Raw genomic sequence first — 16,564 nt, 5'->3', positions numbered from 1 at the left:
GAGAAAAAAAAAAGACATAAAGAAGTAAAGAATCTATCAATCACCTGTATGAAAACATTGAGTCATTTAGCACACATGTAATTGGAATTCCAAAAGGAGATGAGAGAGAAAAGGAACAGAAAAAAAAAGATATTTGAAGCAGTAATGACCAAAAGTTTTCCAAATTTCATAAAAACTCTAAACTTAAAATTCTAAGAAGCTCTAATGAACCCCAAGAAGAATAAACATGAAGAAAACTACAAGGCACCTTATAAACAAATTGCTGAAAATCAGCTATAGAGAATATTTTAAAAAGGGAAACTACACAGTTTGTCATGCCACAGAATAACATCTTTAACTACTGAAAGGAAAAAAACTGTCATCCTATAATTTTATGCCCCATGAACATATCTTTCTATACTGAAGGCACAACAAAGACTCTTCTAGATAAACAAAAGTTGAATGAAGTCATTGCCAGCAGACCTGCATTAAAAGTAACCACACCAAATTAAAGGAAGTTCTTTAGGGAGAAAGATAACAATGCCAAATGGAAATCTGGATTTAAATGAATGAAGAACAGTAGAGACGGTGGGTAGGAAGAAGGTAGGTTTTAAATCAATGTGGAACAGTTGAAATACAAATATAAAAAGGAGAATTAACTCATACAAAAATGTTGACCCTGAAATACAAATTAGAAATGGAAAGAACTTGTATATTGGTCATTTTTCAAATAAAATTATTTTTCTTCTCCATATCAAGAAGAAAAATAATTTTATACACACACACACACACACACACACACACACACACACACACATCCCTTCTCAAATATATTAAACCTTAGTATTCAACATTCCTGAATAAAATATATAGATGATGAAGATATACATACTATCTCTTGAGTGTCTAGCTCATTGTCCTTATCTGAAACTGGGAAATGATTCGAAAGTTTCCTAAGCCAATAAATTATTTTCTCCCTGGATAAAATTCACAGACAATACTTTGAAATTTTAATGAGAGATGGTGAACTTACGAACTTCCAATTGGCACGTAAGAGCCAGGAAAAAAAATGTCACTCTCTGCCAAAGCCTGCATTTGCCATTTGTAAAACAAAACAAGAAAACAAAAACAGAAAAAAAAAACAAAACTACTTTTAGAACACTGGACAGATGACAAGTGTTCACCAAGCTGCTTTTATCTAGAAGTACATACTGAATGCCAGCTATGTTCACAGCATCATTATACATAAAGACCTCAAACATTACAAGTTCTGACATTCATTATTTTGTAATATATAATTCACTTTCCTATCCACCTCACCTTAATATCACCCTTTTTTGGTTGAGGTTCCAAAAGCCCAATCCATCACCCTGTTTCCTTCACTGACACATCCAGTCCTTCAGATTCTGTTATCAGATGCAGCCTTAGGTCACAGCTAAATCAGTTCCTTGAAGAGAACTTGTCTACACTTGCATGATCTATACTCTTCCTTCATAGCTCTAACACAATAAAAATAGTGTAGTTATTTAAGTGGGTTTTTTAAAATGTCTTGTTCCTCCACTGGTCTCAGCTTCATGGAGGCAGGACCTTCATCTGACTTGCTTACCATAGCATTCCCTGCACCAGGCATGATACCCAGAACACGTTAGGCATTCAACATATAAATAGTACTAAATACATGCTCATTCCTGAAGTGTGTCTGGGCCACAGCTTCATAGCAAAGGAGAGACTCTATCGTTATGTAGCTTCAAAATACCATCTACATATGTTTTATAATGAAAAGCTTAAAGGAAGCCAGACTGCTGTTACTTAATTTTATGAACTTAAGTCACTCAACCTTTCTTCAGATATTCATCCATAAAATAACAAGATTTGGACAAACACATAGGGTTGGGGTTTTGTTTTTGTTTTTAAGACTTTATTTATTTATTTGACAGAGAGAGCACATAAGCATAGAGAGTGGATGAGGGAGAAGCAGGCTTCCCACTGAACAGGGAGCCTGATGCAGGACTCAATCCCAGGACCCCGAGATCATGGCCTGAGCCAAAGGTAATCACTAAACTTACAGAACCACACAGGTGCCCCAAACACATAGGTTTTAAATAGTGTTCTTCAAGGCATAAAGGGTTCCACAAGGGCTGAAGAAAAGTATTAAAGGAAATCATTTCCATTTTTTCCTTTAAAAGGAACACAACACAAATTAAACAACAGTTCAAAGACAGGTCTATAATAAAATATTCCCACTAATATTGAGGCTGCACTATAATGCTCACTAGAGTGCTCCCTTCGGCAGCACATATACTAAAATTGGAATGATACAGAGATTAGTATGGCCCCGGCGCAAGGATGACACACTATAATGCTCACTAGAAAATTAGGAAAAAATTAAATAAATAGAATAAATTTCTTAAGTGGCACATAATGGGTCATATTAGAGATATATAAAATCTCAGAGAAAACAGAATGACCCTCTGCAATGCAGCTGAAGACAATATCCATCAGGCAGAGGACCAGTCAGCTAAAAGCAAGAAGAAGTGGAGTCAGAGATGAGAATTGTGAAAATTCTCATCTAGTCAATGTCCAGGACAAAAGAAACTTAAATCAGTGGATGCTTAAACCAGTGGATGGCAAACATTACAAGGCAAGGTCATTCGTTATAAGATATGGTGATATTAGAACATCAAAAAGCCATTTTATCTCCTTGTTTTGATTGATTTCATGCCCTTTACACAATCTTCTGATTCTGTCTTGATTCCCCACAGTAGACTGCCCAAAAGATAAAATAGACATCATGAATATTCTGGTCCATATGACAGTTGTATTTCTCATCATCAATTAATAATTGGCCAACTGATTTGTATATTTTTGTTTCTTTAACAAAAACACTTACCTAGTGTTCACTATGGGCCAACATTTTTCTCTAAGTGCTTCCAATAATAATTTATTAAATATTCATAGCATGCCTCTGTGGTAGATATTATTATCCACATTTTACACTTTGCAGAATTGCAGTAGAGTATACTAAAGAATCTGAGGTCTTTTTCCTCTGGGATTGAAACCCTGCCCTCATACCACTATGTGGCTTTCACCAAGTTATTTAACATTTCTGTATCTCAGATCATCATCTGTAAAATGGGTTAATAATATTACCTAACTCATAGGGCTGTTATGAAGAGGTAATATAATGTACTTTTATAGTGCTTGGCATAATGAGTGCTGTGTAGGTGTTTGTTATTTCAGTTTAGAAGCTTTTTTTATTAGCCTGGGATCTCCAAAGAAACAGAATCAAGAGGCGGTGTATACATATGTAATGAGACTGGAGACAGACAGACACAGACAAATTGATTTTACTATAAGAATTGGCTCATCGATGATAGAAGCTGAGAAATCTAAGATATACAGTCAGAAAGGTCGAAACACAGGAGAAATGATATGGTTCTAGTCTCAGTCTAAAGGCATGAGAATGAGGAGACCCACTGTGTAAGTAAGTTCCAGTCTGAGTCCAAAGGTAGAAGAACAGTGTCCCAACTTGAAGGTAGGCAGAGAGAAAGAATTCTTTCTTATGCAGCCTTTGATTCTATTCAGGTCTTCAACAAATTTGATGAGGTCCATCCACATTAGGGAGGGCAGTCTGCTTTTCTCAGTCAATGATTCAAATAAAAATCTCATCCAGAAACACCCTCACACTCAGAATAATGCTTAATCCAGCTCAGGACAAGAGGTCTGTAACCTACAATGGTAGAAATATTAGATTGACAGCAGACCTATCCACAGAGACCTGGAGGGCCAGAAAGGACTGGCATGATATATTCAGAGCACTAAATGAGAAAAATATGCAGCCAAGAATACTATATCCATATACTATATGCCATTGAAAATAGAAGGAGAAATAAAAACCTTCCAGGACAAACACAAACTAGAAGTATTGCAAACATGAAACCAGCCCTACAGGAAATATTGAAAGTAGTCCTCTAAGCAAAGAGAAAGCCTAAAAGTAGCATAGACCAGAAAGGAAGACAATATACAGTAACAGTCATCTTAGAGGCAGTACAATGGCACAAAATTCCTATCTTTCAATAGTTACCCTGAATGTAAATGGGCTAAATGCCCTGAATCAAAAGGCACAGGGTATCAGACTGGATAAAAAAATAAGACCCATCGATATGCTGTCTTTAAGAGACTCATTTTAGATCCAAAAATGCCTTCAGATTTAAAGTGACGGGGTAGAAAATAATTTACCATGCTAATGGACATCAAAAGTAAGCTGGAGTGGCAATCTTCTTATCAGACAAATTTGATTTTAAACCAAAGACTATAATAAGAGATGAGGAAGGACACTATATCATATAAAGGGTGTGTATAACAAGAAGATCTAACGATTTTAAATATCTCTACCCCTAACAAGGGAGCAGCCAATTATATAAGCTAATTAATAACAAAATTAAATAAACATATTGACAATAATACAATGATAGTAGGAGACTTTAACACCCTCCTCATTGAAATGGACAGATCATCTAAGCAAAAGATCAACAAGGAAATAAAGGCTTTAAATGATACACTGGACCAGATGGACATCACAGATATATTCAGCACATTTTATCCCAAAGAAACGGAATACACATTCTTTTCTTAGGGCATATGGTATATTCTCAAGAATAGATCACATCCTGGGTCACAAATCAGGTCTCAACCAGTACCAAAAGTCTAAAATCATTCCCTGCATATTTTCAGACAACAATACTTTGAAACTAGAACTCAACCACAAGAGGAAAGTTGGAAAGAACTCAAATACATGGAGCTAAAAAGCATCCTACTAAAGAATGAAGGGATCAGGGGCGCCTGGGTGGCTCAGTGGGTTAAAGCCTCTGCCTTCAGCTCAGGTCATGATCCCAGGGTCCCGGGATTGAGCCCCGCATCGGGTTCTCTGCTCCATGGAGAGCCTGCTTCCTCCTCTAACTCTGCCTGCCTCTCTGCCTACTTGTAATCTCTGTCTGTCAAATAAATAAATAAAATCTTAAAAAAAAAAAAGAACGAAGGGATCAACCAGGAAACTAAAGAAGAATTTTTTTTTTAAAAATATGGAAACTAATGCAAAGGAAAACACAGCTGTTCAAAACCATTGAGATGCAGCAAAGGTGGTCTTAAGAGGAAAGTATATAGCTATACCAGCCTTTCTCAAGAAATAAGAAAGGTCTCAAATACACAACCTAACCCTACACCTAAAGGAGCTAGAGAAAGAACAGCAAAGAAAGCCTAAACCCAGCAGGAGAAGAGAAATAATAAAGATCAGAACAGAAGTCAGTGAAATAGAAACCAAAAGAATGGTAGAACAAATCAGTGAAACTAGCAACTGGTTCTTTGAAAGAATTTATAAGATTGGTAAACCCCTGGCCAGACTTATCAAAAAGAAAAGAGAAAGGACCTAAAATAAAATCATGAATGAAAAGGAGATATCACAACTAATACCAAACAAATACAAACAATTATAAGAACATATTATGAGCAACTATAGGCCAGCAAATTTGACAATCTGGAAGAAATGGATGCATTTCTAGAGACGTTTAAACTACCAAAACTGAATCAGGAAGAAACAGAGAACCTAAATAGACTCATAACCAGTAAGAAGATTGAAGCAATCATCAAAAATCTCCCACAAAAAAGAGCCCAGGGTCAGACAGCTTCCCAGGGAATTCTACCAAACATTTAAAGAAGAATTAATACCTATTCTGAAACTGTTCCAAAAAATAGAAATGGAAGGAAAATGTCCAAACTCATTTTATGAGGCCAGCATTACCTTGATCTCAAAACCAGACAAAGACCCTACGAATACCCTTGATGAACATGGATGTCAAAATTCTCATGAAGCTACTAGCCAATAGGATCCAACAGTACATTAAAAGAATTATTCACCACACCAAGTGGGATTTCCTAGGCTGCAAGGTTGGTTTAACATCTGCAAATCAATTGATGTGATACAATACTTTAATAAGAGAAAGAACAAGAACCATATGATACTCTCAATAGTTGCAGAAAACACACTCAACCAAGTGCAACATCTTTTCTTGATTAAAATTCTTCACAGTGTAGGGATAAAGGTATATACCTCAATATCATAAAAGTCATCTATGGAAAACCCACAGCAAATATCATTCTCAGTGGCAGCTTTTCCCCTAAGATCAGGAACACGGCAGAGATATCCACTATTACCACTGCTCTTCAACATAGTATGAGAAGTCCTAGCCTCAGCATCAGACAACAAAAAGAAATAAAATGCATCCAAATCAGCAAAGAAGAAGTCAAACTCTCACACTTTGCAGATGATATGATACTTTATGTTAAAACACAAAAGACTCCACCCCAAAACTGCTAGAACTCATACAGAAATTTAGTAAAGTGTCAGGCTATAAAATCAATGGACAGAAATCAGTTGCATTTCTATATACCAATAACAAGACAGAAGAAAGAGAAATTAAGGAGTTGATCCCATTTACAATTGCACCCAAAACCATAAGATACCTAGGAATAAACCTAACCAAAGAGGCAAAGAATCTGTGCTCAGAAAAATATCGAATATTCATGAAAGAAGTTGAGGAAGACACAAAGAAATGGAAAAATGTTCCATGCTCATGGATTGGAAGAACAAATATTGTGAAAATGTCTATGCTGCCTAGAGCAATCTATACATTTAGTGCAATCCCTATCAAAATACCATCAACTTTTTTCAAAGAAATGGAACAAATAATCCTAAAATTATTTTTAGGATTAGAAAAGACCCCAAATAGCCAAAGGAATGTTGAAAAAGAAAACCAAAGCTCGGGGCGCCTGGGTGGCTCAGTGGGTTAAAGCCTCTGCCTTCAGCCCAGGTCATGATCCCAGGGTCCTGGGATCGAGCCCCGCATTGGGCTCTCTGCTCAGTGGAGAGCCTACTTCCTCCTCTCTCTCTGCCTGTCTCTCTGCCTACTTGTGATCTCTGTCTATCAAATAAATAAATAATTTTTAAAAAAAGAAAACCAAAGCTGTGTACACACACACACACACAGAGGACTATTATACAGCCAACAGAAAATGACGTGGATGGAACTGGAGGGTATTATAGTAAGTGAAATAAGTCAATCAGAGAAAGATAATTATCATGTGATCTCACTGATATGAGAATTTGAGAAACAAGAGAGAGGATCATAGGAAAAGGGAGGGAAAAATGAAAAAAGACAAAACTAGATATCAAGATTAAGAGATTCTTAATCTTAGGAAACAAACTAAGGGTTGCTAGAGTGGAGGGGGGGTGGGAGGAATGGGATGACTGGGTGATGGACACTGGGGAAGGTATGTGCTATGGTGAGCACAAGAATAGTGTAAGACTGGTGAATCACAGACCTGTACCCCTGAAACAAATAATACATTATATGTTAATTAAAAACAAATAATTCTTAACCAAATATCTGGGCACTTCATAGTCCAGTTAACAAATAAAATTAACCATCACACTGTTCATACAAATATACTTTTTTTTTTACTTGACTCTCCTTTTCTCTAAATCCTTTAGCAATTAAAAATGCTATCAAGAATATTATACATACACATCTACCAGTATGGCTAAAATTTAAAAGACTGATGATACCAGGTCCTGGTGGGGATGTGGAGTTAACCGGAATTCCCATCCATTACTGGTAAGAGTGAGCATGACACAATCATTTTGGAAACTGGCAGTTTCTATTGTAGTTAAGTTTGTATTTACCTATAATCCATAATCCCAATCCTAGGTGTTTACCCAAGAGCCACAATTGTATATGTCCATGAAAAGATTTGTATGTGATAATGTTGGTGAGGATGTGGAGAAAGGGGAATCCTCTTACTTGGCTGGTAGAAATGCAAGCTGGTGCAGCTACTCTGAAAACCAGTATGAAGCTTCCTCAAAAAATTAAAAATAGAGCTACCCTATGATCCAGCAATTGCACTACTAGGTATTAACCCAAAGATACAAATGTAGTGATCCAAAGGGGCATTTGCACCCAAAGTTTATAGCAGCAATGTCCACAGTAGCCAAACTATGAAAAGACCCCAGATGCCTATCAACAGATGAATGAATAAAGAAGATGTGGTGTACACACACACACACACACACACACACACACACACACACACATACACACACACACACCATGGAATATTATTCAGCCACCATAAAAAAGAAATCTTTCCATTTCCAACAGTGTGGAAATGGAACGAGAGGATATTATGCTAAGCAAAACAAGTCAATCAAAGAAAGACAATTATCATGTCATTTCATTCATATGTGGAATTTAAGAAACAAAACAGGAGTATAGAAGAATGGAGGGAAAAGTAAAACAAGACACAATCAGAGAGGGAGACAAACCATAAAAAACCCTTAATCATAGGAAACTGAGAGTTGCTGGAGGGGATGGAAGCTTTAATCTTAATGGCCCCAAACTGGAAAAATATCAACTGCAGAAGAATAAACAAGGTGCACAAATTCATAATTAGCAATAAAAGAAACAACTGATGGGTGAAACAACATGGACAAATCTCAAAAACATTACACTGAACAAAAGAAGCCAGACAGAAAATGGTGGCTATTGTGTCATTACATTTATGTGAAGTTAATAAAAAGAAGCAATTCGTGGTGGCAGAATTCAGAACAGTGGTTATTTTCTGAGAGGGGTGGAGTTAGTAATTGGAAAGGGGCACATGGGAACTTTCTGGGATGATGGAGATAGTCTATATATTTATTAAATTTTGTTGAAAAAGCAGTTGCACTTTGTTTTTTTGTTTTTTTGTGTGTTTTTTTCTACATATTTATTTGACAGACAGAGATCACAAGTAGGCAGAGAGGCAGGCAGACAGAGAAAGAGGGAGAAGCAGGCTCCCCACCGAGCAGAGAGCCCGATGCGGGGCTCGATCCCAGGACCCTGAGATCATGACCTGAGCCAAAGGCAGAGGCTTAACCCACTGAGCCACCCAGGCGCCCCTGCACTTTGTTTTTTTTTTAAGTTTTTCTTTAAATTTCAGTTAGTTAATATACAGTGTAATATTAGTTTCAGGTGTACAATATAGCATTTCAGCACTTCCAGATACCACCCAGTGCTCACCACAAGTGCACTCCTTAATCCCATCATCTATTTAACCCGTCCTCTGCCACCTCCCCTCTGGTAACCGTCAGTTTGTTCCCTATAGTCAAGAGTCTATTTCTTGGTTTTCCTCTCTGTCTCTCTCACTCTTCTCTCTTTTTATCCCTTTTGCTCATTTGTTGTTTTTTTTTTTTTTCTCAAATTCCACATAGGAGTGAAATCATATGGTATCTGTTTCTCTGACTGACTTATTTTGTTTAGCATAATACTCCCCAGCTCCATCCATGTTGTTGCAAAGGGCAATATTTAATTCTTTTATGACTGAGTAATATTCCATTTTTGTGTGTGTATATACATAAATGTATGTGTGTATATATATATGTATATATATATATGTATATATGTGTGTATATAAATATGTGTATTTGCATGTATATGTATATGCATATGCATGTGTATATACATATGTATATGTGTGTGCGTGTATATATAAATGTATGTGTGTATGTATACATACATATATGTATATACACACATATACATACACATGTACATATACATATACATACATACCACATCTTCTTTATCCATTCATCAGGTGATGGACACTTGAGCTGTTTCCATAATTTGGCTATGGTGGATAATGCTGATAAGCATCAGGGAGTATGCATCCCTTTGAATTAGTATTTTTGTATTCTTTGGGTAAATACCAAGTAGTGAAATTACTGGATCCTAGGGTAATTCTATTTTTTAATTTTTCAAGGAAGTCCCATGCTGTTTTCTACAGTGGCTGTACCAGTTTGCATTCCCACCAACAGAGCAAGAGGATTCCCTCTTCTGCAATATCCTCACCAGTGCCTCTTGTTTCTTGCATTGATTTTAGCCATTCTGACAGGTGTAAGATAATATCTCATTGTAGTTTATATTTGTATTTTCCTGATGCTGAGTGATGCTGAGTATTGTTTCATGTGGTATTGGCTATCTGTATGTCTTTCTTCAGAAAAATGTCTATTCATGTCTTCTGCCCATTTTTTAGCTGGATTATGTTTATAGTTTTTATAAGTTCTTTACCTATTTTGAATGTAAATCCTTTACTGGTTATGTCATTTGCATATATATATCTCTTCTCCCACTCAGTAGGTTGCCTTTTAGTTTTGTTGGTTGTTTCCTTCACTATAGAGAAGAATTTATTATTTTGTTTCATTTGCCTCAGGAGTCATATCTAGAAAGAAGTTGCTACATATAATGTCAAAGAAGTTACTGCCTGTGTTCTCTTCTAGTATTCTTTTTTTTTTTTTTTTTTTTTTTTCCCCCTTTTATTAATTTTTTCAGCGTAACAGTATTCATTCTTTTTGCACAACACCCAGTGCTCCATGCAAAACGTGCCCTCCCCATCACCCACCACCTGTTCCCCCAACCTCCCACCCCTGACCCTTCAAAACCCTCAGGTCTTCTAGTATTCTTAATGGTTTCAGTTCTCACATTTAGTTAGGTCTTTAATCCATTTTGAATTTATTTTTGTTTATGGTGTAAGAAAGTAGTCCAGTTTTCCCAAAAGCTTTTGTTGAAGAAACATTTGTTTTCTTTCTTTTTTTAAATTATGTTCAGTTAGCCACTGTATAGTATAGAATTAGTTTTTGATGTAGTGTTCAATGATTCATTAGTTAGGTATAACATTTGTTTTCTCATTGAATATTCTTTCCTTTCTTGTCAAAGATTAATTGGCCTTATACTTGTGGGTTCATTTCTAGATTTTCTATTCTGTTCCATTAGTCTATGTGTCTATTTTTGTTCCAGTACCATACTGTTTTGTTTACTACAGTTTTATAACTTGAATTCCAGAATTGTGATTATTTTTTCAAGGTTACTTTGGCTATTCAGGGTCTTTTGTGGTTACATACAAATTTTAGGATTATTTGTTCTAGTTCTAAACTATTAAACTATAGTTTAACGGTTTAAAATATCATTAGTATTTTAAAAGGGGTGGCATTGAATGTGTACATTGCTTGGGTAGTATAGACATTTTAATAATATTGACACTTCTGATCCATGAGCATGGAATGTCTTTCCATTTCTTTGTGTCATCTTCAATTTCTTTCATCAGTGTTTTATAGTTTTCAGAGTTAGGTCTTTCACATCTTTGGTTAGGTTTATTCCTATATATCTTATTGGCTTGATGCAATTGTAAATGGGACTGATTCCTTAATCTCTCTTTCTGCTGCTTCATATTGGTGTATAGAAATGCAACAGATTTCCGTACATTGATTTTGTACCCTGCAACTTTACTGAATTTGTTTATCAGTTCTGGCAATTTTTTGCTGGAGTCGTTCAGGTTTCCTATTTATAGTATCATGTCATCTGCAAATAGTGGACGTTTTACTTATTCCTTGCTAATTTGGATGCTTTTTATTTCTTTTTGTTGTCTGATTGCTGTGGGTAGGACTTTCAGTTCTATGTTGAATCAAAGTGGTGAGAGTGGACATCTCTGTCTTGTTCCTGACCGTAGAAGAAAAGCTCTGTTTTTTCCCATTGAGGAAAATTTATTTATGCTCTGGGTTTTTCATAGATGACCTTTATTATGTTGAGGTATGTTCCCTCTAAACCTGCTTTGTTGAGGGTTTTTATGATGAATGGATGTTGTATTTTGTCAAATGCTTTCTCTGCGTCTATTGAAATGACCATATGGTTCTTGGGGTGCCTGTGTGGCTCAGTGGGTTAAGCCTCTGCCTTCAGCTCAGGTCATGATCTCAGGATTCTGGGATCGAGCCCTGCATCGGGCTCTCTGCTCAGCAGGGATCCTGCTTCCCCCTCTCTCTCTCTCTACCTGCCTCTGCCTACTTGTGATCTCTCTCTGTCAAATAAATAAATTAAATCTTAAAAAAAAAAGAAATGACCATATGGTTCTTATTCCTTCCTTTTATTAATGTCATAGATCACGTTCATTGATTTGCAAATATTGAACCACCCTTCAACCCAGGAATAAGTCCCATTTGATTGTAGCGAATGATTTTTTAATGTATTGTTGCATTTGGTTTGCTAATACTTTATTGAGAACTTTTTTATCTATGTTCATCAGGGCTGAACGTTGTTCTCTTTTTTAGTGGTGTCTTTATCTAGTTTTGGTATCAGGATCATGCTGGCCTCATAGAATGGAATTTGGAAGTTTTCCTCCCTTTTCAATTTTTTGGGAATAGTTTGAGAAGAATAGGTATTAATACTTCTTTAAATGGTTGGTAGAATTTGCCAATGAAACCATCTTCTCCTCGATTTTTGTTTATTGGGAGTATTTTGATTACTGATTCAATTTCTTTGCTGCTTATTTGTCTGTTCAAATTTTCTATTTCTTCCTGTTTCAGTTTTGGTAATTTATATGTTTCTATGAATTTATCCATTTTTTCTAGGTTGTCCAATTTGTTGGCATTTAGTTTTTCATAATATGCTCTTAAAATCGTTTTTATTTCTGGGGCGCCTGGGTGGCTCAGTGGTTTAAGTCTCTGCCTTCGGCTCAGGTCATGATCTCAGGGTCCTGGGATCGAGCCCCGCATCGAGCCCCGCATCAGGCTCTCTGCTCAGTGGGAAGCCTGTTTCTCCCTCTCTCTCTGCCTGCCTCTCTGCCTACTTATGACTTCTCTCTCTGTCAAATAAAGAAAATATTTTTTAAAAATCGTTTTTAGATGGCTGCATAGTATTCCATTGTGTATATATACCACATCTTCTTTATCCATTCATCTGTTGATGGACATCTAGGTTCTTTCCATAGCTTGGCTATTGTAGACATTGCTGCTATAAACATTCGGGTACACGTGCCCCTTCGGATCACTATGTTTGTATCTTTAGGGTAAATACCCAGTAGTGCAATTGCTGGGTCATAGGGTAGTTCTATTTTCAACATTTTGAGGAACCTCCATGCTGTTTTCCAGAGTGGTTGCACCAGCTTGCATTCCCACCAACAGTGGAGGAGGGTTCCCCTTTCTCCGCATCCTCGCCAGCATCTGTCATTTCCTGACTTGTTAAAATAAGTCAATCAGAGAAAGACAACTATCATATGATCTCCCTGATATGAGGACATGGAGAAGCAACATGGGGGGTTAGGGGGATAGGAGAAGAATAAATGAAACAAGATGGGATTGGGAGGGAGACAAACCATAAATGACTCTTAATCTCACAAAACAAACTGGGGGTTGCTGGGGGGAGGTGGGATTGGGAGGGGGGAGGGGGCTATGGACATTGGGGAGGGGAGGCGAACCATAAGAGACTATGGACTCTGAAAAACAACCTGAGGGTTTTGAAGGGTCAGGGGTGGGAGGTTGGGGGAACAGGTGGTGGGTAATAGGGAGGGCACGTTTTGCATGGAGCACTGGGTGTTGTGCAAAAACAATGAATACTGTTACGCTGAAAAAAATAAATAAAATGGAAAAAAAATCGTTTTTATTTCTGCGGTGCTGGTTGCTGTTTCTCTTCTCTCACTTGTGATTTTATTTATTTAAATCTTTTCTCTTTTCTTTTTGATAAGTCTGGATAGAGGTTTATCAATTATATTAATTTTTTTCAAAGAACCAGCTCCTGGTTTCATTGATCCATTACCTTGTTTGTTTTTTTTTTAATTTCTATATTATTCATTTCTGCTCTACTCTGTATTATTTACTTCCTTCTGCTGGCTTTAGGCTTCATTATTGTTCTTTTTCTAGCTCCTTTAGGTGGTAAGTTTAGGTTGTTTATTTGAGGTTTTCCTCGCTTGTTGAGGTAGGCCTATATTGCTACAAACTTCCCTCTTAGAATTGGTTTTGCTATATCCCAAAGGCTTTAGGCTGTTATATTTTCACTTTCTTTGTTTCTATATAGTTTTAAATTTCCTTTTTGATTTCCTGGTTGACCAGTTCCTTGTTTAGTAGCATGTTATTAAACTTCCATGTATTTGTGGTCTTTCCAGACTTTTTCTTGTGCTTGACTTCTAGTTTCATAGTGTTGTGGTCAAAAAGGTACATGGTATGGGGACAGCCCATATTTTGATCCAGGTCCTGGTCATGGGACTATATGTGTACAAATACACTTGTATACATTTAAAGATGTGTGTATCTTACTTGATGTAAATTACAAAAAAATTTATCCCAAATAATGAAATACAAAAAGTATCCCAAATAATGAAATAAAAACAAATTTTATTATATATATATATATATATACATATATATATATATTTTTTTTTAATCTGGAGAACTAAACCAAATGCCATGATAAAAACTCTAGCCCAGATGGCCTAAGCTAGATAATTTCCATACAGCCAAACCTGTCACGCCACTGCTTGAGTTTTTAAGTCTAAAATCACAAAAGTTAAAGCCCAAATGGGGATTAACTATCTCAAAATGATGATTCATTACTGCCTTTGGAATCTGGTAGTGTATTGCAATATCATACCTTGAGTTTTAAGCATCACCTGGTGTTTTTGTATTATTTGTAAATAATTCAGCAGGAACACTGACGAGAATGCCATTCTACTATTGAAACAAAATCACAGATAGCATAGATTAAAATTTTTTCATATTTAAAAATACAGTCTATATATAACAAAAAGAGTCCCAAATGTTTGACTGCATGATCCTTCTGGATCTACATTCCTGACTTTAATTCCTGTGCTTGCTACATTCCTCATAACTCACCACAGCATATAAAAAAAATGCACAATAGTAAAAAAGATTCACCAATGAGGATCTTCTCAGCAAAGTTAAAAACAGTAGGCAAATGGTAAATGTCATATTAATATTGTCCATTTTATAATCCACAATTTCACAATATTTAAGTATCTGGATTATTTGTACCAACTTTTTTTTCTACTACCAGTACTTTCTTTGGTTATGACCAGTCCAGTGTTGCATATTTGACCCATTTCAGGGAAATACTGGTTGATTGACTGACACAAGTATTTAATAGTAAAGGAGGCCTTTGAAATGCAAATGAGGATATTAAACAAACAAGCTCGGTGCAGAATCACAAAATATTCTCAGCCTGATTGCCAAGAGACTAAAAATGTCACACACAAATGGGAACTTGGTGTTTCTGGCCCACACAAGCTTAGCCACGGCAAAGAAGATCAACCATGCTTCTCACCCCAGGAAAATTCAGTCATGCTCATCCATTCATACTTTACATTCTTTAATAAATAGGGGCTATAGTGGGAAATATGCAGCATCAATCAACTAAAACTCATACCCATATGTGCACACATACATACAAACTATGTATTTATGATTCCAGAGAACTTGTACAAAACAAAATGTTGGAATGTTGCTTAGATTTACATGCTCCTAAAGTTTCAGTGAAATGAGCCTATAATCATGTGGAAAATGTAATAGTACAAATTGTTCTTGTTGGAACATAGAGAACTGTCTGTTCTCTTTGCTAGCCTTAACCAGGTTTCCCTCCCTGTTTCTATGGCAAGAAAAAAAGACAGCTCTTAAAATTGGATCCTATTCTGCAAATCTTCAAGTCAATTCAGGGGCACTTCACATGCATTGCTAGTTCTGCATTGTAACTTCTAAATGCAGACATTTGGCAAGTCCAAACGAAATATTTGATTCTAAGTCGTACCCTCATTGATCATCCTTGGTTAAATAAGTCAAAGAAAAATAAATTAAATTGCATCAGCAGCTTAAGTATTGATTCTCTCTTAAATATTTATTATAAAATACATTTACTATTATAAATATTTATTGTTAAATATTTGTTCTTTCCATATGCTAAAGCCAACTTGTTTAACTACTACATGTACATACTTCACTTAGGATATAAAACTATAAACTTTTTTCCCCAATGTATGTGATGCCTTCATCATTAGTAGTAAATACTGTTACTAATAGTAAATACTGTTACTACTCGTATGAGGTACATTTTCTGTTTTTTTCATTATGTAGTAGAGAGCATAATCGTGGCCTTCTCATTTTGAGCATCAAAAGCAAATAAAAAACAGAGCCTCTTCAGTCCCTAGTATATTTTCATATGAAATAACTACTATTTTGATGCTATTTCTTTGGATAATAGCATAACACCTTGAAGATTTTCTGATGTTTTTGTCAACAGAATATATACTTAGGAATGTATTCTTCCTTTTCCACAAATATTCAAAACTTATTCCGAAAGAAAAATAAAATATTCTAGCCAAATAATCACAATAATTTGCCTTTCCTCTCTCCCTTCTGCTCTTATGGCAGCAATTACAATGTTACAAGATTCTTTGAATAAAATTCTTTGAAAATGCAGATAATGGAAAGAACATCCAGCTGCTCACTCCTATGGAAATGGACAGAGAAACAGGTTGATGATAACCACTTAACTCTAGCTACCAAATTACTGCCTAACAAAACAACCATGAAACCTCCATAATGTTTAGGTCTTGTGCCTCTGGAGTCAGCTAGGGATCAACAGGACTTGTACACATCACAATAATTTATTCTCCATGACCCTCAGCTTATAGTAAAACTATTGGGGAAAATGGAACAGAG

General features: G+C 36.0%; 1 protein-coding gene and 1 pseudogene across 2 annotated transcripts in view; both read left to right on the top strand.

Moving 5' to 3' along the window:
- TSHR (thyroid stimulating hormone receptor) overlaps window positions 1-16,564 on the top strand; it is a 175,413-nt gene that overhangs the window by 71,200 nt on the left and 87,649 nt on the right. The window lies entirely within an intron of this gene.
- On the top strand, window positions 2,257-2,355 carry LOC123945354 (annotated as a pseudogene).

Source organism: Meles meles, chromosome 6 (assembly GCF_922984935.1).
Source record: "Meles meles chromosome 6, mMelMel3.1 paternal haplotype, whole genome shotgun sequence".
In the NCBI taxonomy this organism is placed as follows: domain Eukaryota; kingdom Metazoa; phylum Chordata; class Mammalia; order Carnivora; family Mustelidae; genus Meles; species Meles meles.
This window is presented reverse-complemented; position numbering and strand designations above follow the sequence as displayed.